We start from the raw sequence: 26,414 nt of genomic DNA, 5'->3' as shown, positions 1-26,414 counted from the left end.
ACCTTTGCACTATTTTGCAATATCTTTGAACGTGTAAGCTAATAAATAAAACAGTAATACAATTATTAAAGCTTAATGTTGAGTAGCTTATGAAATTACAATCTTTAATTTATAATTCTACCACATTCCTTTTTGATTACCAAATGAAGTAAAAGTCTTTCATTTTAGAGAAACTTAAATAGACTTTGATGCAACTTTTGATTAGCTCTCCTTGTTTTCTATGACATGGGAACTTTGGGGATGATGATGAGAAACCTTGGCCCCACTGATATGAAAGGGTGTTTCACCATTGTATGCAATTAAGTTGGGATTTCACTCAGTATGCTTAATTGCCTCTGTATGGTAACCATCAAGCTACCCATGCCAGAAATGGATAAATCACTTATGGAAAGCAATTTTCAGAGCATGGTGATATAAGACGGTCCTTCAAATTAAGCTAGCACAACTGGAGCCGTGCCAAATATCTTCCTTTCACTGCCTAGGCAAAACCAGAAGGAAAGCCTAGGCTTCTAAGCCTGCCTTGAGTAAAGTATTCACCCTTTAGATGTGTGGGAAGCAAATCCCTGTCCTATCGTAACATAGATAAAACACAGTATAAAAGCAAGAGTATAAGGGATGGATGCAGGTATTTCTTACTGCTTGCTGATGAGTAAAGGAGAAGCAAGACATCAAACCATTTCCTGCTCCAGGACAAGGGGAGATGGCAAGATACACAGAATAAATTAGGTATTTTCCAGTATCCAAACTTTCTACTGTTATACGTTATTGTTTCTATGATTTCCCTCTCCTTCTTCCATAGAAGAATGTAAACAGCAAACGCCCTGCTGTTGGTTTTTTCCATCATTTTCTTGAGACTCACAAAAAATCGACAGTTATCTTCTTCGTCTTCCTCATTTCTTTTTCAGATACTCTACAAACTTCTTTGACTTAACATCCACTTTCAGCTCAACCATTTGCAGCCAGCTTTCCCTGACACTGCAGTGAAACTGTCTTCATTGAAAATCTAAATTTTCCATCAAAGTAGCATACCCAAGATCTCTGATTTATAAAGCAACATATACCATTAATACTATTATCTTACAGTGACTCAAGAAGTAGCTTTATATGATTCAAAATGCAATGCTCTTTAAAGAAATAAATATGCAGCTTTATATCCAGCTTAGCTGACAAAATCAAATCAAAATAAACTGCAAACTACAGGGACAGTTATCCATCCTAGGACTACACTGATTGAGTGAGTTAATTGTTGAGACCAAGACCTAGAGGGACGTTCTCGTGCATCTTTCTGATCCAAGTCTGGTTCTAATACTCTGGAAGATTAGATGGAGAAAACCGGAGCAAATAATCTTTCTTTCTAAAACAAAGCCATTTGTAGCCATTTCCAAAGAAGTGCCTGGCTTCCTTTTTGCTGTCTGGATTCTTCCTTCAGATGCAACTCCGCAAACCAGCTGAAAACCATCCACTATTCCTTTTCGTTCAGATTTCTGACATGTCACTGAGGTGAACTGGCTCATGGAGAGATACACAAGTGGCAGAACAGTGTGGCTAGGAAAGAGAAGATGGGGCAACACAGTTTGGAGACGACAGTGCAAATCCTCCCTTTTGGCTGTCACATACTGTTATATTAGCTCAAGATCCTTAACTTTCATGCATCTATATCCCATGAATCAACTATGTTGCTAGGACATCACTGTCACAGTTAATTTGCTTTTACATAGCATAACAAGACCGCTTTAGACTCTTGGCTATCCTTCATAAAGTGCTAGCAGGGAACATATATAAATTGGCTTTGAAAAAGATATAATGATAGCAATAATAAATGTGTGCAGACATATTGCAAAGAGTTCCACCGAACTTCAATCTTTCTATATTTACCTGCTCTTGCCCTCACTGAAATTCACTATAAAAGACAGACATAAATTAAAGACGGCCCTACATATTTCTACAGCAGCTTCCAAAGGACTCCTGTAACAGGTAACATCACCTTCCCTGCAGTAAAACAAGTATCTGAGACAAAAAATTCAGCATACCTTGTACCAGAAGAAAATAAAAGTAACAATCTGTCATCTACTGCTATAAGTCCGCTATTCAAGATTATTCCTTTTGGCACTGTAGAATGCACCTGCAATTACTATTCTAGTTCTTGAATGAGTCAAATTCTAGGATTTCAGTTATTACGTTTGAGAGACTTAAGAGACACAGCTAAGACCTGCTATACCTCACTGCAACCAAAGTTTCCACTGCTAAAAAAGTTTCTTCTGATACACAGCCAACATCCACTTTGCAAACTCTCATTCGTTGGCTTCTCAGAGAATTATGTTTCTCTCATTAACTTTTCCTGACAATGTTCATCTTTCCAATACTTTCTAAAATTTGTTAATAACATATAGTATAACTCAGCATCACACACTTCTCCATAGAAACAGCAAAAACAGTTCAAACAGATTTTTGGCTGCAATGCATCTATTACAGCCATTGAAATTGCAGTAATAATTCATAGGCACTTTTTTTTTTAAGCATTATGCTTGACTATTAGGAGGAAAATCAAACCATTTTCCTATGGTGCCAGGAAAGAACATGACAGAATTATATTTACAGCATCCTTTCCAGAAAGATAATGTGTCACTCAAAATGCAAGAACTTTTATTTTCAGATTTTTTGGGTTGTACCCGAAAAGTGCGATAAAATACACCTTTCTTTGCATTTTTAGGAAAGCCTTACCACTAAAGAAGTAACTTGTCACCACCTAAAGAGTACCTTCCCCCAGCCAGAGCTGAGGATTTTCGCTTGGATTCAGAGAGGAGGTCAGCACAGCCCCATGGCTGTAATCACATCATATTATGTTGGAGCAAGTATTGCCTCTCTTCTTAGTCCCCCAGTGCTAACCTACAGCTGCATTTTGTCTGTCAGTGCTCCCAAATGATCAAGTCTTGCAAAACACTTTGAAAGGGGCTCCTGCTGCAGAGCTTCAGCCTTGGGTAGGCATGAGCAACCAGCGGTGGGACCCTGGGAGCTTTCACCCTCCAAAAGTGATGAAGTCCCAATTGCTCCCCAGGTTGCACCACTGCACCGCGTGCACATACAACTCCCCCGCCTCACGGAGGGCGTGCCCAGCCTTAGGTAGCACACGTTACAGCATTTGTAGACAACTAGTAAAGCCATCTTGACTAACCTCTTGTCCTTATTTTGCTATTCCGGAGCTGAACAAGATTCTCAAGTCAGAGGAGAGTTGGGGTGCAGGAAAGAGGAAGACTGAATTGCTACCAAGTTACCAAGACAAAGAACGGTAAAAGAAAACAAACAAACATAAGAGGGGCTCCAGAGAAATGTGAGGTAAAGACTTCTTCCACCTCATTTTATTCCCCACGCTACCCTTTCAAGTTGACCTGCCCAACCTTCCTAAAATTGCCTTCTTACAAACTACGGTCTACAACAGAGTCCTGGGCATTAATTCTGAAAATCCACTCATGATACAAACCTTGCAATCTTATTTTAATATGTACTCATTTATACTAAGAGGAGTGATGACACAGAGTGGTCAGGCAGCCAGCAGACTACGTACTTCCTTGTCAGGCTGAACTATAACACACATTGTAAAGCCCCATCCAAAACACCTCACTTAGCGATGGCCCGCAAGCGGCAGCAGAGGTGAGAGCTCATCTACTTTTAAATATTTTTGCCTGCACCAGTAACACAGGCTTCAATAAAAAATAATAATAACCTCCCCCCGGCCATATCTGGGGACCAGTTCCTGTGGTGTACTTTAAATAGCGGCTTCAGGGTGAGACAAATCACAGCGCAGGAGATGCTGCACATCGCCACTACTTTAAAAGGAGTCTTGAACTCTGCATTTTGAGAGACAGATCTCACCTTCACAGTCTGTCTCAGAACAGCAAACAGAAATACATCCAAAAGTAGCAATATGGCTTTCAGCCCCTTAGTTCTAGATTTCTTTTTATTAGGTACATTAGAAGCATTAGCAGTTAAAAAGTGTTCCTACAAAGTTCAGGCTCATCTCTAAGAAAAAATCCACTCTAAAAAAAAAAATCCACTTAAAAGAAAAAACAGTCTCTAATCACTGAGTATAACGATTCAGCCCTTAATGAGATGTTTATGACCCCAGATTCAACCAGAAATTCATTATTTCAAACAATTCGGCACCTCAACAGGCTAAGCTTTTACGCTTTTCAACATAGAGGAGCAGCACCAGGACAGCGCTACTAAACAAACTCCATGAACGCTGATCTGGCCTACCCAGAAAACTCCACTCTTGCTCTAAGAAATACAATTCCTTTCAAAACACTTCTGTGGGGAGAGAGGAAAAAAGGAAAAGAAAAGAAAAATGAAAGACCTGGGAGGAAAGAATTTGAAATAAGCTTAGTTTCTCATTATGGAATACCCACAATGAAATCTCAGATTACTAAAATGTACAAATTTAAATAATGAATATACCAGCATATTTGACAAATAAGAACTGGACATGAATGTTTTAAACCTCAGTCTTCTTAATGAGTTAAGTCATATAGCTTTCCAACACTTTTTTGACGGAATAAGCAGACCAGAAACTCTGGCACAAGTCTTAACGTTTTCCTCAATGTTCTCCTTACCACAGCGTTCTTGCCAAGAAGTAGGATTATTTGAAATTTTGTGGAAAGCAATGAATGCTGAAGAAGTTCACCTCAAATGAAACTAAAGATCCTTCTGTGCTGTAAGCCAAAAGGTATAAAAAGTGAAAAAGGATGTATATATGGGTTGCTTAAACAGACATTTGCAGACAAGGAATTGTTTTTTCTGCTGTCAGTTCTGTGGAATTTAGAAAACAGAAATGATGCGAATACCAATTTTTGTGATGTCTCTGGAGATAACATGCTTTTAGCTTTGTTAACAACATAGCCGAATAACTCTGGTTACTTTTTGTTGGCATATACTCATCTGACAACATTTTAAAAACGTAAATTCTTCTGGGAGCATGTCTTTGTCAAGTATTAATGGCACTAGTAACTTAAATTGACATCTATGTCATGCAGCCATGCATCTGTCAGTATAATAAAAAAATACTTTCAAAAGATTACTTGATACTGTCTGACTTTGGCAGCAGATGTTTGAGCTTATTTTGATGTAAAAAAGATTAAATATTTTTGTCAATACTTTCTAATTGTGAAATTTATTCAAGAAGACATCTTTATAACTGGCAGCGTTGTAAGATGCAAGACATTCTATTGCCTCAGACACCATTTTTATTCATCAATAAAACATCATAACAGGCAGCTGGTGAGCAGAGCACCAGTAATTTATGGAACAGGAAGCTGCATTTCTGCTACATGGTTTGTGAGACATCCTTACCTGTCACTGCATTTTGTTTGATCTTTTCTCAAGAAAGCAGAGAGAAGAAGAGTGAGCTAACAACTGCACCTTGATAGAGTCAACCATTTTTAACACGAGATGTGTTTTGGTGCCTTAAAGTAAAAAGCTTGAGGCTTAAAGATCATGAAGTAATTTTGAAGTATATATAGTAAATAATAAAAATACAACCATATACAATACGCTACAGTATAGTCACCACTATAATTAACTTTACTCAAAATACTTTCTTGCACAGAAAGCCACAGTAATCAGGAGAGGTAAAATAACATTATAATAACAGACTGGGCCAGATTTACAAAGTTATGTAAGTGCCTAATGATGCAAAGCAGAGACTACTGGAAATTAGAAAACCACCCAGCCTACAAAATAAGATCAAGTTAAAACGTTTAGGCACATCAGTAAGTACCACTACTAACGTCTTCAGACACCTATATGCCTTCCGTAAATACAGCCTTCAGATACTTACTCAATATGGAAGGTGTGACGATAACCTGCATGTAACCGTGCACCAGAAAGAGCTCCATAATATGGGTAGCAGCAACTTACTCAACTGTTTTCTACGGTGCAGGAGATTTCTACAAACAAGTTGCTTCTCTCTACACCTGGAAAAGGCTTTCGCCCCCCTGGACTAACACCCATTAGCAGAACTGGGATTGAACACTTCGGCTGACGCGCAAGCTGGAGCTTTGCAGAGACGCCTGTGCACGGCGGGCCAGTCCCCGTGGAGGGCTGGCTGCTCTGCGTGCCCCGGCCCTCACACCGCAGCTCCATGGAGCAATCCTTGTGTCGGCCAAAGACTTGGCCCTGACCCGCTCTGCTTCTGAAGGCTCCTAACACTCTTCTGAGTTTAGCCCCAAAAGTTTTTTTGCTTGTTTTTAACAGGTGATCAAGAGCAGATCGTATTCTGAATACACACCCCAGGACTTGAGGCTTCCATGTATAAAGAAATCTCCTCCTCTTCTGCCCATTAAAAGCCTCTATAAATAGAAGTGAAGGTTTACCTGGCCTTATTTTATTGTTAGTAAAAAGTACTAACTAAAAGTACTAACTTCAAGATGTCCAGAAGCATGACCTAATGAGTCTGAATGATTCCATCATCTGTGTTAGCAAAATGGGAGACAAAGAGACCGAATTTTCCATGCCTTACTTTTTTCCCAGACACTGAAAGCGTACACTACAAATTTGTCCTGCTTTAAAGATAAATAAAATCTAACGGGAGGCTTTGTGCAATTAAAAGCACAGGTTTTGTATTTGGACCCAATAAAAGGGCTTTGTGGTTTACTCCAGTCATACAACCTGTGCTATTCTGTTCCCCCCTCACAACTTCTGTAGAGAGAACAAATTGTTAAAACCAAGTTTTGCCATCTTTGCAAATAAAGTAGTCATTATCTCCAATTTCAAGCTTGTAAAGGGTATTTCATAGGTAGATTAAGGGAAAAAAAACCAGCATAGTAGTAAGTGCTCTGGAGTTGATCCTGTCAAGGAAATTGCCTTCACAACATTCTGAATTCAATAAGGAAACAATAACTGTCATAACTTTTCAGTTATTTTTCTTCTAATACATTACCAACTCAATATATAATCTGCATTTACGCAAGAAAGCTATTTTTAAAAGTTATATATTACACCCATTAAGCTTAATCAGCCATATGCAAACCATCTCTGAAATCTGATACCAAGAGTAAAAAAAATAAAATAAAAAAATAACCACCAACCAAAAAAGCACACCACAAAAGCAATGGAGGCACTGAACTCGGGCAAGGCAGCAGTCAGCAGCAGCAGCAGCAGCAGCAGCAGTGTACTGTGAAAACAGTACAGAAATAAGCACACAGCCATCAGCCTGGCATTTAAAATTTAGAGTACGTCGGAGGCACACCTTCAAAGCAGAAGGAGCAAACTGACAGGTTTTTACCTTACAGTGAAATACGCTAATTGCTATAGTGCAGAGCGAGAGAAAATTAACAGAAACTGAAGTTGTCTAACACACACTGAGAAAAGCACGAGAGAAAGCGTTTGGCCTAGAGTACTTCCTAAACGCTGCTGTATAAACTTCCATATGGACTGAAGATTAGGCTCCAACTTCAAAAGGAGCCTAAATTTTACAGTAGCCTGAGGACACCAATCACCACAATTGCTTCTTGGTGGGGAAGTCAGTCAAACACAGCAAGAAGTGTAACTTAAAAGACTAGCCGAAAAACCAAATGTACTTGTTTTTAAGAATGGTATTCATTAGGAGATCTTCAGACCCAAACACAACTCTGTAAAGCATTTTCAGGTGAAATCCTGCAAAAACAGCAGTTCACGCATTCATACCAATGAAATTCATACCCATCCACTGGTATTATTTTCAGCTAGACAGAAACATCTATTCCAAATCAAAGGAAAGAAAGCGATGCAAAAGGAAAAGGTTTCCTGCCAGCACCTCGTGAAGGACAGTTAAAGAACCTGTTTGATGAGGCTGATCTCATCCTTGGGAGGGAGAAGACAAGGGACTTGGTGAATCAGAAGCTGCAGTTTGAAGGGAAGGAGCTAGAAAAGGCTAAAAGTGGCTGGTAAGCACAGAAACCTCCATTGTCACGTTTTGCCCGAACCCCTTTGCAGAAGGCACGCTCATTTTTCACATCTCTCTCATTCTTTCTGGCAAACGTGAGAAAGGCACAAAGCAGGAATAATTTCATTCTAAAACACAGGTTGATAAATTGTCACACACGCTACCAGACGCTAAAGGGAAAGCTATGAATTAAGATTTCATCTATTTTGTGTGTCAATTTGTGGTTTGCTCAACCACTTAAAGTTGCCTTCTAGATCATCAAGGTATTTTAGAATATAGCCGAGCTGAAACACAAAGCAACAGGAACATATTTCAGGGCAGAATAATGAGGAAAAAAATATTCAGGTCTACTACAGCCAATTTTTCATCTCGTAATCTGGGCCATTTGTGTGGTTTGTAAATGTAACATTAAAGGGAATCAAAGTGCTGCAGTATATAATTAATCCATTTAAGTAGAGTCATCATCAATATTTAAAAGCCCACGCAAAATAAAATAAGAGGTAGTCCTAAGTTCTACCTGCACAATTAGAAAAGCAGTTTTGGTAGTAATTATTTCAAAATAATTAGTGAAATTTATATAATTCATGCATCCTTCCAGTATCCCAAAGGTACTAGAACATGTTATCTGGAATACAGAAAAAAATTAAAGTTCTTTGTGCTTTTTTTGCTTTTGTCTTTTCAAAATTACAACCAGCCTTAAACCTCCCAAAGTCTACCTGCACACAAGAACACTAACCTATGCGATTTTTGTTCTTTCCCCCCCCAAACACTGGTACGGTACTTATGGTGTAGCTAATCACAAGATTTCATTTCACTTTCCTTCACTAGGAAATAATTGTGTAAGATTTGATTTCAAGAAGGCAAATGTCTGATTGCAAAAGGTTTTAATAAAGCAACAATTACGCTCTGAAAATCAAAAAGAGATCAAAAGGTGATCAAAACTAACATATTTCAGTCTTGAAACATTAATATTCAACATTCAGGCTTCAAAATAACAAAACCCCCTAACTTGTTATGAAATCAAAGCCCACTGCTGAAAAGCAGCTACCTGGGGCCTTGCCCTGACAGCAGCACAGCACATTTTCCCGTAGGGTAACCAGCAGTAGGAGGTACCCCGCGGTGCAGGCACACCCGCGCGGTGCAGGCACACCCCGCGGTGCTTCACATTTACTCAAAGGCAGCCCAAGCAAGGTCAAGCCTGGCTGCAGCTGCAGGGCTGACCTCAGCGGGCATATTTTGGAGTAAAAGTAGTAAGCGCCCACACCACTGGTTTTTCTTAGGGTATTAACACTCCTGAACAATATTCAGTTTAAAAAAAGAAAAAGAAGAAGAAGAAAAAAGAAAGGGAGGGAAAAAAAAAAAGGCACACCTCACGCCCTACCAAAACAGCCCTCACACTTTTTTCCAGCTACACAGACAAGACTTCACTTGCAAATTTTGCCACAAAGTTAGAGGAAGGCAAGATGTTATTGCACTGTTTTTGCAAGAGCAGCCTGGAAGAAAGATTTTGACAATGAATTACAAGCTCCTGCAAGCAGCTAGCGCAGACATGTAGGATTTGAAGAGGCTGCAAAGTAAAGCACTGAAGTAAGGTCTGCTTTAAAACGTATCCAGCTGGGTGAATGTAACATGCTCTGCATATGAACGTCTTGTATAACCTCTCTAATGATCCTTTCTTTATATAGCCTGAAATTAGAAGCAGCTCCCACTGTGGTCAGTGTGAGCCACATTACAGAAGAAACAGAGAATCTGGTTATGTATTTTACTGTACTTTTTTTGTTTTCAAACATAGGCCCAAACTGTTGCTATAGGGCTAAATATTTGTATAACAACGGTCATGTATTTCTTCATAAGGGAAAGTGGAACTTAATAACCTCAGTGTTTCAGTCAAACCAGGAATAATGCATTACAGTAAAATATGGACTGGACATCTTACGCTGTCCATAAGAATACTCTCCCAAATCTTTCTGTTGTACTGTTGTCAAATATACTATCCATACTTTATCTTAACTGATTGTTTCAAGAAGTTACCAACTGTAAGCTAATTAAAAAAAAAAAAAATCTTGAGAAGACCATAAAAGATATTAAGAATAAAGATTACCCAGCAACTTACTCTATCAGAGAAATCAGAAATTGCTCCTTTTATGATAAAAGTAAGTCAGCTTAGTCAGGGGGACATTGATCATCTGCCCCATTTTGCTGTTCATGGAACATACAATCCGTAACATGTCTTAAAATGGAGAAACATAATCTAAACTTTGAATAAATACAGGAAAAAAAAAAAATTACCGTTAGCTTACCGTTTTCACATGCCCTGAAAACTTTAAAAAAACTCCATTCAGGAACTTTAAAGAAAAGGGAGATCGCAAGTAACCAAAATGATGTGAAGGCCTGTAGATACTTTGAAAGTCACGAGAAAGACAAGAGCCTAGATGAAATCCCTGGCAATGACAGGATTTCAGATTGTGTGGGACAGTTCCTTGTTCCTGTCAGGTTGTTGGGGGTTTCTCATCTTTCCTAGCTGCAGATGCTCACAGTTCATCATTTATCTCAACAATCGCCAGGCTGGAGCCGCGGTGCTCAGTTACCTGCCTCCCAAACAGTGCCCTGCACCTTATCTGCCTGCGTATCCGCTGCGTACCTGCTCCTTGGGTACCCCATGGCTGCGTGAGAAATAAACCAAGGAGTCAGTTTTATTATACTCTCAAGATACCTCTTTAACACTAAGATTACAGGCACTTCTTAATGATGAAGGAGATTAAAGCTATTATCAAAAAAAATGCAGTAAATAGGCACTGTTGTTATAAGATTGTGCATTCAAGCAGATAATATCTGGCAGAAGCGGTATTAAGGCTTTGATGAAAAATTTACTGAGGTTAGGCTGGACAAGAATTTTTCATTTTCTCTGAAGCGCAACAGGAGGGCAGGCTGGCTGCACTGTTGCACACCAATAATGCTGTGCAGAAAGAGAAACCTTCAAGCTGCAACACCTAATCAATAACTTCATCGTATATGCACCAGAGCATCATCACTAAAATTTCCCACCCTTGCTTCCTGCTAATTCCACTGGCCAAATTTAGATATGGAAATGTTGCCTGCCCTTATCAATCCGGGCTCGTGCTCCCTTGTCGTGTAGGGCCCTTCCCATTAGACAACGTATTTGAGCTCCCTAGACTTCTGGATGCAGATCAGAAGATGACATGTGGAAGGCCGATTTCCCTGAATGGCCAGTGATGAGATGCAGGCACTGTCAGGTGGCAGTGCAGGACATTTGTGTCTTGTGAACACAAGACGGATGATGTGAATTCACCCTCCAGTGGCAAAAATGCCTGTGGTTAATTTACCATCATCACCACAAGCACTTCCACCACAAACCCTTTCAGCTATAACCACTACCCAAAACCGCAAGAACTGCTTGTACTTGCTATTTTTGCTAACATTTTCTTTTGTTGCTTCTAGTAACAGTTTGCCCATTGACTCAAGAGTCGTACCACCGAGTAAAACAAATAAGCGAACAAGTTTGACCCTTTGCCTGAGCCACAACTCAGTCGCAAGCTTTTTTGTTTACCGTAGCGCCTAATTGTTGGAGGTATTCTCACTGTGGCTCGCTAATCAGAGCTTAAGACAGAGAAAACAAAGCCAAAAAAGAAAAATCCTACAAACAATTTCTACAGACAATTAGACTAAAGGTAAATTTGGGAAAGCTGATTAATCACTTTAACATATGATGCTCCTTTTTTTTTCCCCATTACTGAGTATTTTTGAAGTGTTGATCAAATAAGCACTTCTGTGTTTTTGGTTTTACCCACCTTTCTGTAAGGCAAAAAGGGAGACCAATACATGTAGCACAAAAACCACACTAGGCTGAATGTGTGCAGTACAACGATAGTCATTTTTCTCCCAAATGCTGCAATGTATACAGCCCAACTAGAGCAACTTTCTGAAAACTTGTTCTCAATAAGTTGGTAACTTAATGAGTTACCATTCCTTCTGTATTTTATATCGGGAACATTCAAAATCTTAAGAAGCTCCAAGCTTTCATATAGACCTTTGCATCCAGGATTAGTATGTAACTCACGGTGATCTATTCCACATCTAGGAAACACAAACAGGGATACTGTAATCTAATTTGTGCATAGCAAACACTTCATTTCATTATTCTAATACCACTACTTTACTTTAATACTACTTTATGAGTCAGCTGAGTACTTTTGAAAAATGCATTGAGAAAACAAAGACAGAATTAGGCAAAGTACAAACGTTGCTTATACAAATATAGAGACCAGTAATGATGAAGGATATTACAGACATCTTATGCTATATATAAGCACATCTGTAAGGCAGGTAAAGTATGTTTTTATAGCTCCTCACAAAAGAAAAAGATGAATAATCTTTAAAAGCTCTATATAAATTTATGTCTCTAATGGCAATTAATACAGAGCAGCCCCAAAACACCACTCTCATACTCTAATCATCAGGGAGAAAGAAATTAAATGACAATTAAAAAAACCCCCCACTTTATTGAATATGGAAAATCCTGTTTTCTCTTGGAAAGCAACTACAGCAATCTTATATTCTATGACCACATTAGCAAAGAAACGGTTCAGTGGATAGCTAGAGAAGATATTATGTCCCTGAAGCATCAGGTAGATAGATTACAACACGAAACCCACACTACTAAATACATAGCAGCAGTTTATGGTCATGATTTGCAGGAAGAGATGTCCTGTTAATTTGTTTCTAATAATCTGTGATCTAAGATCTATCTATATCCTACCAATATGTATAAAAGCCACCAACAGTCCAAAAAATTTACCAGAATTTGTTACAGGCAGGAAAAACCACACTGCTCTGGCTGGAATAAGTGACTGCGCAGGAGCATGGCTCTCTTCTTCCCCCAAAGTCTCAGGCAGTCTTTTCTTTATACTTCAAACAAATTAATTCTACTGCAATTAATGATTATAGTTTTTCCTTCAATCAGCCCATATTCCTCTAGGAAATTAACTTAGCTATTAAAAGCCTAAAGGCTGGAAAGGAACCTAGTTAGATGAGTTTTACCTTCTCTGTATTGCCTGTGTATCAAATGCAGTTTCCCCACCAGTTTAATTCTAATCAGTTTAATTACTGAAAATTAAAATTAAAAAAAAACCTTACTTTTTACAGCAGAACAAAGGAGAAAGGCTACACGTGGCAGCACAAGAATACTGGGTGGCAACAGTTTGATACTGCACATGAGGGAGAGGGAATGACTGAAAATAACGACAAATTCTGATATTCCTTAGACAACAGCTATCAGACTGAGGAGGTGGAAACGGCAAGCCACAAGCCAAGAATAAAACTCAGCGCAGGCTACTTCCAAGGTGCGAAATCGGGGAGAAAAGTTTATTACTTCTGTTTTGCAAAGTCTTGATGGCACAGGACCTATGTAGCTCCACTGAGTCTTAAGCTGTATTTCCTACTCAGTCTTTTGGTCAAATGCTTGCTGCCCAGAGCAATGGAAAAGCAAAACATGCACCACCCAGGATGGCTTAATTCTCTCTTTCCCACCAGAAGCAGCTAATAATGCAAGCACAGGAGAGCTGCCCATGCCCATGGAGAGAAAACCAGGCTGGGAGCCACGCTCTTTTCTTGCCACGTCTCCAAAACAAAATTATTCTAGTAGTCCACACTAAGAAAGGAGAAACCATGGGAAAACATGGAGATAAATGTCTCAAGTGTAGAAAAACACTGGTGGAAACCAAACTGAAGAATATCACCAAGAGAATGGATCCCTAAAACAGGAAAGGAGTAAAAGAAAAACCATAAGCTGCTAATTGAAGTGCTCTATTTTATATAAAAATACTGAGATGAAAGGTCTCAAACAAGTCTGTTACACACTCTCGAAATATTTTTATAGAAGTGTGTGCAAGTATGCATGTTTTCCTCCACTTGATTTCCACAGCAAAAGTACTTCTTAGTGTTATGAAACTCCCTTTTTAAAAAGTAATTATTTCATGGTGCGTTTCTCTTATCTCTTGCCACAAGGAAACTCCTATGCTGATCAGAAGAATACAAGGTAACATCATGCCTTTATTTCTTTTGGACTACACAAAACATAAAACAAATCCATTCTTTCCTTGCATCTTAATTTCTATCATTTTTCCTCTTCGACCATAATGGCTTTACTGTCTACTTCATAATTTTAAGGACCTCAATCAAGGCCACTTTAAATCTTCTCCATCCAGATGACTAATCCCAGTAATCTCATTTAAACTGCTAGCTTATATTCTACTAATACTGCAAAGCCATCTGATCTGTACAAGAAAGGGGTAGGAGTATGCTGGTGACTCTTACTGGAAGACATTGCGATCACCGCAGAAAGTGGAAAACCAACAAGCAAGGATTGGTACTAGTAAGAGAGATATTGTCACTTAAAAGTCTCAAAATATTGGAAAAAATTATTTATTTTTGCTGAATTTGCAAATCAGCCAGCTTTGTATTTTGCAGTGTACATGGTGGAAAAGAGAAATTCTGGCTTGCCACAGACACAAACTCTAATCCTTCTCCGAAAAGGAAACTTGTGAAATCCAGGACAAGTTTTTAGCTAATTGTTTTCACCAATCTTTTAATAATGCAAACTGGGCAGGGGAGGGGAATACCATAGGTATACTTAGCATTAAGCATAAGTATTCTTAATGCAATCACCAAGCATCTCAATTAACATTGGTAAAACCTGGTTTATACCTTGGGAGATACGACAAGATTCAGTTCCAGCTTGTTGGCTCTTTATCGACCCCGCTTAAAGCTGCTGGCCATCAGGGTCCTGTGCCTCCCGTGCCTGTACTTAGGGTTTACCTGTTGAATATGATTTTGATGACACATTAATGAAAGTTCATGTATGGAATAATAATTTTGCACCATGGCAACGGTATCAAAACATTACTGCTCATCTTCTTTTCTTTTGCTGGCTAGAAAAGTGGTTTGTGACTAGGGACTCTGAGAGACTTGTGAAAGCGGAGAACTGATTTTTGTTCACCTTTTTTTTTTTTTTTCCTTCACTTGATCTATAGGCTCAGCGTAGATCGAAAGTCCCAAGACAGAAAGTATGCATATATTAAAATTAACTAGAACTGTCCCTAAATAAATAAGCAAAACCCCCAAATAACCCAGCTTTGACAGAAAGATACGTGGAACTTTTTTCTCCTCTTCTCAATAGTAGCTCTACAGTTCTCTCTCGTAGCAGGTTAAATTGAGCCCACTGGGGTCATTGGGACATTTTTCTCTGTAAAGGTCGTAAAAACACCTACTTCCCTCTAACGATAGACGCCGTTTCTAAAAACATAAAACCTCTCGTGCTCTGGAGCCAAAAGCGTAACTGGAAGCCTGGTTTCTAAAAGCACTGTTCGGGGCAGGTCGGCGTTTGCCGAGTCCCACACCGGGCCGTCGCAGCTGCCCTTTGCCGGCATCGCTCGGCTGGGCCGGGCCGCTCCCGGCGAGGGTGCTGGGGACGGAGACCCGTGGAAGTTAGCTGACAGCATGAAAAACTGGCTGGAGGGGGAAGGTCAAAGCATCTGATAACTGGGGCTTCTAGTACTTTCCAGCAGTAACTGCAAGAGGTATTAATTTTGTCTGTCAAAACAGACTAAAGCAGTATTTAGGAGCTGAAGATTATTCATTTAAATTATGAAAAGGCTAAAGTTACAGTGATGGATGTTTCGAAGGATGCAAGAGGGGACTAAAGTTATATTTAAATATGAATCCACTGTGAAGCTGTCATAACATCCCTTACAGTGAAACGTGAAATTGCTGAGCTGCAAGATTTGTTTTCTGAAACTATACTTAGGAAATTCTATGGTATTTCTCAGATTAGGGAATTTAATCTTTTTAAGCCTGGCTCTTTAGTCAGTACTGACCCTCGTGGTGGTTGTGGCATGAGAGCTTTCCGTGCAGCTCTGAGTTTCGGCTGTATCCCATGGGAGGAGCTCTGTAGGTTGTATGAAAGGGGCTTGAACCTCCAAATGGACATCATCTGGAATTATTGATTTTGAAGAACAGGAAATACAAGTTAAGTGCATTTATTCTTCTCAAGAGTCCTTTGGGTCCACCAATGGTTGAATTTCTCTTATGAAAGGATGCTTTGCGTGCCGGACGTAATGCATTTCAAATCTCAGCTTCAATGAGATGGCAGTGATAGAGTATGTATTAATATCCTCTCTGTTATAAAACAAATACGGACTGTTTCATTTCTAGTTCAACTTTTTTTTTTTTCTTCATTTTAAAGAACTATCTTAGGTGCTTCAAGCAAATACAGTTCTGTTCTTTTAAAGATTAATTGGGAAATTGTAGTGGTGGAACATAGAATCTGATTGCATTAGTAACAGCTGACTTCACCCTGCCGTATGAGATGCGGTTAGTGTGAGCCCTGATGGAAGTTTTCTTCCATTTGTCACAGGAGAGGTACGCAGTGATTATGGCAGCAGTATCAGCCTGCTGGGCGATCCCCCACTAACACGTACAACTGCTTTTTGTGGTGTTTCTTATAGGACCCGTTGCAGCTTTTATAACTGTAATTCTTTTAAAAAGTGTCTCATAGATATATTTCAAGAGGTGTGCTTAAAATTTGGAATGTGAATTGAAAATGTAGATACATTGGTGTATCTTCTGGGAGAAAAAAATAGAGACGGGGTTTTTGGCAAATCTTCTTTTGTCACAATCTTGCCTTTATTTGCTTCCTTGTGATTAACGTTTCTTGTTTGTTTGTTGGGTTTCTCTGGGGTTTGTGGTTTTTTTTTTCTTCCTCTGGTCCTCTCTTCTTATTCTGTTTTCTAATTGTTGATCTTGTAGAGGAAAAAAAAATTATCACAAATGGAGCAGGCAAAAAAGCCATCAGCCTAGTAAGGAGTTACTGCTAACAGATCCATGCTTCTGGAATATTTACATTCTTTCCCCATTTTATTCAGTGGAGGTTTTATTAGCGCTTCAAAAGTCAGAACCTTCAGGATTTGCAAGGTACTTTGCTGCAGCTTTCCCCGTCTTCTAACAGAAGTAAAGTCTAGGAAAAACTTGGGAAAGGATTGGATAAAATATCCTCTTAATTGTTTATGATAAAGCAATTGGGAGTGGGTAAGGATACGTGAGGACATCTTATCTAAGTCTACAACTTTTAAAAGCTTTCATTGAGGTGTGTTGTCCTATTAGATATACTTGATCCCATTAACATTACAGCCTTCTAAATGTTCAAAGCTGGGTATTTTTGAACAAAGGTTGTGAATAAGTGGCTTGCATTTACATGAGTAGGAGGATTCTCCGCCCTGGGAGTTTATATCTTGATACCCTTGATTAGATAGTCCCTTCAGGAGAGCACTGTAGACTCAGATGTAGGGATGGTGTGTTTGCTCATCCAGATGCTGCCGCTTTCTGCAGTTCTTTGCAAACAAGGGGAATTTTTAAAGACTTCATGGCTACAGACAGCTTGGCACAGAAGGAGACCTTGTGAAAAGCATGTGTCTTGTCTTGCAACAAAGTGGTCTTTTTTTAAAAGACATGACATACTTCTCTCAGAAAATGCATGGTTTGCCGTTTGGTAAAGTTTATATAGTTTACCTTTCCATGTTTCTGTGCAGATTCCAGGATGCTAAGTACACCTTAATACACAATCTGCTATTAACAACATCTGTTTAATACAGACGCTGACCATTTATGAGCGGTACTGTACTCACATGTGAAAGCGTTCTGTTAAAAAAATACAGTGAGAAAGGATCAACGCATTCCACTTTAAAACATCATTTAAAAAGCTCATCAGAAAGAACAAAGTCCATGAGAAAAGATGCAAAATATTGTTTATTCACGTGACATCTTCTAAAAGACTAGCAACTATAAGAAAACTCTCTACATCCCAAAGGAATATTTTTAAAAGCTAAATTATCAGCTTCTATTTTCTTAAGCAAAACATGCTTTGAGCATTTACTCAGCTGTTACTAAAAATTCTGTATAGTATCACCTACTTATTAACTTCATTAAATTGAAAAAAATATTAGGTTTTTTTGTTGAAAAAGAAACTACTAAAACTTACAGCAGCTTTAAAAACTGCCAGGAACATATAAGATTTTTCCCAAATGATATTCTTTTCTTCTTTCTTCCATTTTATTCCCTTTTTGTAAATGGCTGGATATATATCATCTCTAGAACACCGAGTTGAGATATTTTTATTACTATTCAACCACTTAATGCTTTTACTTTTCCATGATTTACACTTAAAGAATGTAATAGCAAATACACATAGTGACAAAATATGTTTGCTAAACCAGCCAACTTTAACTAATGCTGCTGAAGCCACATGAGTGGAAAGCAAATTGGGAATTTGTAAATGACAGTGTTTGGGCTATTATATTTCCAAGGGTGTTTACAAATAATCATTTTAGCATAATGTACTGCTCTCCTTGGTTCTCTGTGTAGTCCTCAGTCCTTCTAGAAAGCAAGTTGGAGCAGGCAGTGGATGTAGCCACTGAACTTCCCAGCCTCTGGAGCAATCTCCCTCTTTCAACCGATCGTACGATGGATCTAGTCTGCTTTTGTGAACATCCTTCTTTAGGTTCAGAAACAGCATTTGACCTATAAGCTTTACAGCATTCACATCATGCATATTCAGAGCTGGAAATCTGCACTCTGCAGGAGAATAAGAGGCAGCCAATATCAATTTTCAAAATCTTGAAGAATAAAAGGTTACTACAGTTTGGGAGCATGTCAGCATTTTTGCTTGGGTACAATACGGTCAAACACTACAGTAGAAAAGTCCAGGTTTTCACCCATAGTACTATTCTTAAGCAGAAATCCACAGCGAGAAATGAAGTGAGCCCTTAGCAGAAACGCACAGCAGGTACAGCAGGAGAGCTCAAGCACTCGGCAGGTACTGTCACAAGTAAGTGGAAATGCATCAGGGACTGATTCAGACCAGGTTTTCATCCACAAACACAAGTTGAAGTCAGATTGTATGAACTTAAAAGTTAGCAGCTGTACTGTCACATGACTCATTACTTCTATCTGGCCCGAGACTCCTGCGAGGGATTGTCTTACATGACCACTTCATCCTTCCATGACTGCACATATGTTTAAATAAAGACAGTTGCACCCAAAATGCCACAATCTGTAGTACTTAATTGTAAGCAACCCTTTGGGAACTGCTACTCCTGAGCAAAGAAATAATCTTGAGCCCAAAAGAGACGCTGTTATCAGGGCCAACAAGCACTATTTGTCTCCAAGGTTTTCTTTCGGAGGAAAGCCACCCTGTCTCAGCGCTCACGCCTCTCACGTCCCACTCATGGTTTTCCCCCCTGACCTAATCCCTACATTTCTCCTCCCTTTCCAAGGCTCAACGCATGACATTTTCTCACAACCACGTCCTCTACCAGGTACTTCTTTCTTCTTCAGTTCCTCTCTCAGCTGCTTTCTCCCCACCACGGGTCTATGTTGCCTAAGCAGTTTGCTTTTCTATGCCCCTCTGCTCCATCTGCTTCTCTGTCAAGCTGCCCTCTTACCGTTTGCTGTCCAGCTTTCCACTGCGATATGAGGTTTTGCCTTTCAGTTGCAGCACATACTGTTTCCAGTAACTGGATTCAAGTGACTTAAGTTAGAAAGAAGGCAAATATGTAAACAAGCGGCTCTTAGATGTAAATGCCTAAAGCAGGCTTCGTCCAAGCAACATTCACATTTGAGAAAATAAGCCTTTTTTCATTGCCCCAATAAATATCGCCTGCAACTTCCCAACTGCCTTCCATCTTTCAGAGTCATCCTTCATGAAAGATACCTACAACACACCCCTGGGTAGTCAAGAAAAATTCAAGATTCAAATTAATTTATCAGGGCTTTCTCTTGAGAGGGAATGTAGCTGCTAACTAGAAAACCTTATCTGATAGCTCGGGAGTTAAAAGGTCACATGAGACCGGGAAGTATCTTGATTGAAGAATAGCCATTATCTTTTCATATGCATTATGGTAATTTTTTTCTCTCAAAAACAAAGCTCTTAAGAACATTTTACTGGGCACCATATAGATCATTTTAAGTTTGTCCCTCGGGGTCTCATAAACTTTGGCAACATAATTATGAAACTGTAAACAAACATGTGTTGCGGAATCATACTATTTACTGGAAAACACAAGTATGTGAGATATAAATGTATATATGCACTATTAAGATTAGATATTAAGCCATTTTTCAACTACAACTCACACGTATATGCAAAAAGTTTCACTTACCAAGATTCATTGTGAGTATTGAATTATTAAACAAACAACCTAAATTGGATATTGAATACCAATCACTATCACAATGTGAAAAAAACGTGCTCCCTTGAGACTAGACAATTTAATCAGCCTACAGGAAATAAATACTGAAAAAGTTAAATTTAGTGCTCAGTGAGTACTATTTTAACCTCCCTGGTTCAGCAAGATTTAAGATTTGTCTCAGAAAAATTATCTGTTCTCAAATTAACTTTACTCTCCCCATCCTTTCTTCCACTTTTTTATGCGATTAACAACAAATAAAACAACAAAATCCTATATCGCAATTGCATTTCAACTGTAGTAGGTCAAACCACCACCCTTCTCCTACCATTAACTGAAAACTAACATTTAGATTAAAGCCCCAAGTTTTTTTTACTTGTGACCATTTGTCTGATTTTTATCCTGTATTTTCACGAAGGAATACCGATGGCAACATCTGGTTTCTACCCACAGAAGTAGACAGTGGAAACCTGAATTAACGACCGAATTGGAGGCCTTACAACATAAATTCAGCTGCCAGTATCCTACCACCTGCTCTACAGGAACTCCTCAGGGTGAAGTTGGGCTCTGTAACTGTGTGCGGTTAAGATTGTAAGTGATGTTTAAACCAGAAATTTAACACTGTAATACGTCATCTGGAAAACGGAGACTGAGCAATCATATTTGAAAAATAATTCCATCTAACAGTTCTTAAATATGAAGGTAAAGAAAATACTGAGCGCTTAATAGTGCAGATCAAACTCTGCAGAAAACGGCACGCACAGCTTAGCTCCAGGTAGGAACATGGCATCATCAGCCACTCTGCCTCCAAATGCCACAGCAGCTCTGGTTTGTGGATGTCAGTAGAGCTTGGGTATTCAGGAGCCCAGAAGCTCTTCTGAAGGAAAGCATGAGCAGCTTTTACCAAGAGGAGCTTACGATCACGGGAGAGGCAGTCTATCTTGAACGGAAAGTCTTCAGGAGGTCCAGTTCACATCCACCAATGTAGAGTTTTATTTTGAGTGGGTGGGCATATATCAGCTGTTTTTTCTACAATGGGTACAGTAAAGATATTTTTCCCTTAAATAAACCATCCAGAAATAAAATTGCTCAGATGCTTTTCACAAAACACGATGCTTTCAAAACGCCACTTGTGAGAGAAATGAGGCAGCTTACACAAACAGAGAAAAACTCGGTATTTCATGACATGTGCCACAGCTCTCCGCATGGCTTTCAAGTCCCTGACAGGCTACTCACAGAACAGTGTGCGCTAACTCCTACTTTCCACGGCACTATCAACTCTCACCGATTAACTGCAACACAATGGAGAATACAGAAGTCGTGTTTACACGGTGTTTGGCACGTTCGCCCTGTGCAGGATTTTGCAGTCCCGAGTAATGCTTTTACCAGAGTTTAGTCCTTCCTCAGCCCTACTCTCTAATGGTAATTTATTCCGTCAATATGTCAATATGGTTTGCATGCTGCCCATTGGGGAGCAGGACGTGGAAAAGGTGGTCAGAGCATCTCAAAACTAAAAAGACAAATTACTGACCAACTCACTTCTTCGTCTTGTTTTCTCCTTCTTGATTTTATTAATTTTACACAGCAAAACATGGCAATCTCAAGCACCACTGAAACACCAGCATGTTCAGAGCTATGAAGAGCCATAACGAGGAATAAGCCATGAAGAAAAATAGAAGCAAAAGGTCCACCCAGCCTTCAGATCCTTCTCCTGCACCCAAATGCACAACATTTAGTCACATATACAGAACACAGAACAAGCTTGAATTATTTTCACCTGAGTGCTAAAACTGCTAGAAAAAAGCCTAAAAAGTTCAGCTGTAGCTATTTTTTTGTTGTTGTTGGTTTACATAATTAAAAGGAGAAACCTTTGGAGCCCTTAAAGCACTTCGACACTGCCCATTTAACAAACACAAAAAGATGTCGCTTGCATCTGGCAACAGCAATGGAACAACCCCAGTAGTTTAAAGCAAAGGTTAAGCAACTGGGAAGCAAAAGCAGAGCACTAACTAAGCACCGGGCTTCCCGAATAAAACCATAAACAATAGAAAGCATTAGCTGGATGAATTCCTGGCTGATATCTTGACTCTCAAAAAGCACGACTTTAAAGGCTATGACTTTCAAAACCACTGCCTCTGAAAGACCTGCTATAGTGATTACAGGCTGAGCAGAGATGCTCAGGTGCAAAACTAGCTAGGCTCACTTTCCAAAGTCCTTTCCAGAAGGAAAAAAAAAAAAATTCATTGGCCAAAAATCATATATCTTTTTCATTTAGATGAGGGATTTAGATGAAAATACAATGAAGGTCTTTTATTCCAGTTTCTTCGGGTTGCTTAACCAAATAAGGATCCTATCACAAACCAGGCAATTCAAAAGCGAATATAATTTCTAAGAACTGGCAAACATCTTTATGTCAGCAGCCACAGCAGCAGCCTTCCTAGGAAACTGCCTGCTGCATATGTATTTTTGTTTTTCTTTTAATTTGTGTCTTTTCTTTCTCCTTTGACACGAGAGAGAAAACTGCCTGCTCCAAGGCAGGTACTCTCCTCCCTTCATCCACACCTGGGACCCTGGATGCAAGGAAGGATCTATTCCAGAAGTTATGCCCCTAACACTGGTAAAAAGCTATTTAAAAGTATTTACAGTGTTATTTAAGAAGTATTCTGTTCTTATTAACATAATGTACATACATAAAACTAGACAGTGAATTCCAACTCAGGTGCCTACAGGTAATCAACTAACTTCAACTGGCTCCATATTTAAGAGTCGCTAAACGAGTTCTCAACCAAGTCCGTCACATTCAGTGGGAACTTTGTTGAGGAGATCTCAGGATTAGCACAAGTGAAGTTCAGAAATTAGACAGACAGAAATTAAAAAGTGTTACTTATGTGCTTAAACAGTTCAGATTTTTCTAAGCTCCAACATATGATATGGAAAATATGCTAGTCAATCTTAGGTTCTAATTAAAATGAGTAAACACTGATTGCCAGAGAACGAGCAATTTTTACAAACAGATATTCCCCATACTTCCACATGCACTGAGGATGATTATTCACAGACACAAGTCTAGGAAATCTATTTCAGCATATTTTATTATGGACTAAAACTGAATCCACACTCTGTAACAATGGAAAACTTGTTAACAATATTGCCTCTGGAGAGGGTTGGGTTTGGTTTGGGTTTTTCTTTTAAGACCCTAATTACTTGGTTTTCCATCACACTATTTTTTGCTGTTGGCTTCAGTGCTATCAGTTGTAATTAAAAACATAAAATATTATAAACCTGTTTATAACCCATCCCTACAAACAATCATAAATTCATAAATCATTGCAATACAAGTCACTGTCCAAGCATATATCTATCTTAAATATTACAAGTGTTATCTAGGCTTCACTGGTAATCATATTTCTCCTCTGATATTTCTTTCTAAAGCAACCCTGCCTTTCCGATCCTGAAAATAAAATACTTAATTGCCTGTGCCAGATTGAATGCCTCTGCTTCCTCTGTCACTAACTAGAGGTCTAAACAACTTAATGGTCCTAACAGACTGGCAAAAATTGATGTGGAAAAAAACCCACCCAAAACTAATGCTTACGATTAAAAGAATCCCAGCCTTCCAAATGGGAAAGTATTGCTCGCTCCTCCACTAAGAAGAGAGAACCTTGTGACAGCATCTACCGACAAAGCAGACGAGGTTTTCATTCACGGCAAGTGCCACTGGACCACTGTACGATGCCTCCATGCCACCGCGGCCCCAAACAGAAGGCTGCCAGCTTGTTCAGGTAATTCAATATGGTGAAGACCCCCCCTGCGATCTGCAGTCTACTCCCCACCCTCTCCCCCCATCCTGCTTAGCTGGACACGCTTTGCTCTGATGTAAGGACCGGACCACACGGTACCGTGCCTCTACAATGAAGTATCGATTTCTACGCGGGTTCTGTAGAAATTTGAATTTAATACGACCTAAAAATTTGCAGAGTCATATAAATGCAATACTTTAATGTGGGAAGTTTAATAGGATTTCTCCTAATCGTACTATTTTAATACTCCAATGGCTGGACAAATGGAAGGTGAAGACCTTCACACTTCCAGTTCCATGCAACGCTTCTCTGGTTTACAGCCTCAGGAACTGAAAAATAAAAAGATCCAAAATACAGCCTCTTCTTGCATGACGACAGGGAAGGAAATCAATACCTAGCCTGGTTCTAGAAATTCCAGTCCTCCAAGACAGAGGGCCAGTATCATGAGACAACTAACTGAAGTAAAAATGAGGCCACGTGTGCCATTTATTCCCCAAAGGATGATTTGGTAAGCATGCTTGATACATTTCAGTAAGGCTTATTGTGCAGTAACGTGGAGGCTCAGAGAGTTTGAAGTCCACTTTGCTTTTTATATACAACTTCTTACCGGCTCATGTTTTATCCTGCCCCCTGCAATTGCCTTTTCCACGTCCTGCTTCCAGGAAACGAACGCTCCTGCTGACAAGCTCGTGCCCACTAACCTCAGCAAAAAAAGACAGCCTGCCACTTCGCACGGAAGCAGCAAAACAAGATCTGAAAGGTCCTGCCCTCAGGAGAAGCACTTGTTCCTCCCCTTTCCATACACCAGCCTGGGAACCGAGCGGAGAGCAACCCCAACCCCAAAGAAAGAGCTAATGCTGCTCACAGGGCACAGAGAGCACTGATGCACAAACTCGGGGGCTAATGATAGGTAATCAGGAGCAAGGAATGCAAGGCACTAAACAAAACCAAATACTATTATTTGACCTCCCACTCCCCTCCAGACGTTCCCACCCATGCCTTTTGTACCGTAAGCCAGGGCATGGGATAAGAAACAGACTGTGTAATTCCTTTCAGCCCTCCAGATGAGCACAAACTCAGAGGCCCTGCCCTAATCTTGCTTCAAGCGTTTCTTTGACCTCTTGTTGATAACTCAGCGTTGCTCTGCAGAGAGAAAGAGAGGAGTACAGTGAGACGACATGATGGATACACGCCTGGTCTATTGACCTCTTCCTGCATACCGCCACGGGATTTTTCTAATAGACTGTGTTTTCTGCCATTTGCTGGTTTATTTTTGTAACCAGCCTTTCATAGATGGCAGATGGCGTTCTGGAAGAAAAGACCACGAGAACTGCACTACTATTTCAAAGCAAAGATTCACCTAGCCCGAGACCCTACTTCTAACAGATGTCATGAAAAGATCCTACTTCTAACAGATGTCATGAAAAGATGACCAAGAAAAAGTACGAGAACAGGATAATCAAGCACAATATTCCCAAATATGGTCATTCTTCCTAATACTCCATACACTTTCAGCTCAGGGAATTCCTCAGTTGGCTGTAGTTTCTAAATAATCCTCAGTGGCTTTCTTGCCCATGAACTCATCCAGCCTCTCTTGAAACCATAAGCATCTGCAATACCCTTTGGCAACAAGTTTCACAAGCCTAGTACCCATTGCGTAGAAAGCCTGGCCTTTGCATGCTCCAAACCTGGCGCTAGATATATTTATGCAGGTGTTAGAATTTTTAGTTTTTATTATGCTTTTTAATAACTTACTCAGAACGTACAAAGCTCGCAGGCTTGCAGTCCTCAGCTTTCCCAGGCCGCGTTCAAGATAACGACGTTACATCTGCCCCCTTACACACCAAAACTGTTTTAGCCAACCGTCGACACCATTAGTAATTCACTTTTTTCATTCTCAAGCACCTTCACAGCGTTTGGGAAACACCACCTCATCCTGGAAACGTGCTACTGCCCGTTTTGTCTGTTTGCTTCATAAGCTCTCTCGCATTTGTTTTACCTTCAAACACAGCCTCCAAGTCTCCAACAAGAAAGTTTTCTGTAGCACGAATCTCTCCAGTTTCTTCCAGAGGCACAAAGAAGTCACTTGCCCTCCCTGGTGGGGCTTCCACCTTCTCGGCTCCACGTCTCCTGGGCTGCACGTTGTTTCAATCGGCAACCACGTGAGACAGTAGCAGTCACCTCTAGTCCAAGCAAAGCAATTTTGCAAAACCTTAGGTTATCGTCCATAATAGTTAGAAGCAAATGGATTTTTCAGGGGGGCAGGAAAAAGAAAAGCCAGGTTGTTTTTAGAGAATACTATAATCTCGTCTGGCCCTTGTCTCCTTTGGTTTTGCTAAGTGAAGCCAGTGAAAAACAGTTTTGTACTTTGTCCAGTTTTATTTAAAGTCTCAGCCCCTCCAAAAAATCCTTTAAATTATTCACAACTGAATAATCAAATCA

The 26,414-nt window shown here is 39.7% G+C and overlaps 1 protein-coding gene across 3 annotated transcripts in view; it reads right to left on the bottom strand.

Moving 5' to 3' along the window:
- MACROD2 (mono-ADP ribosylhydrolase 2) overlaps positions 1-26,414 on the bottom strand; it is an 893,688-nt gene that overhangs the window by 701,380 nt on the left and 165,894 nt on the right. The gene's annotated exons all lie outside the window — the stretch shown is intronic.

Source organism: Nipponia nippon, unplaced genomic scaffold (genome assembly GCF_047370975.1).
Source record: "Nipponia nippon isolate SJK-2023a ecotype South Korea unplaced genomic scaffold, ASM4737097v1 scaffold_4, whole genome shotgun sequence".
Taxonomy (NCBI): domain Eukaryota; kingdom Metazoa; phylum Chordata; class Aves; order Pelecaniformes; family Threskiornithidae; genus Nipponia; species Nipponia nippon.
The sequence above is the reverse complement of the archived record's forward strand: the minus strand, read 5'-3'. Positions and strand labels throughout refer to the sequence as shown.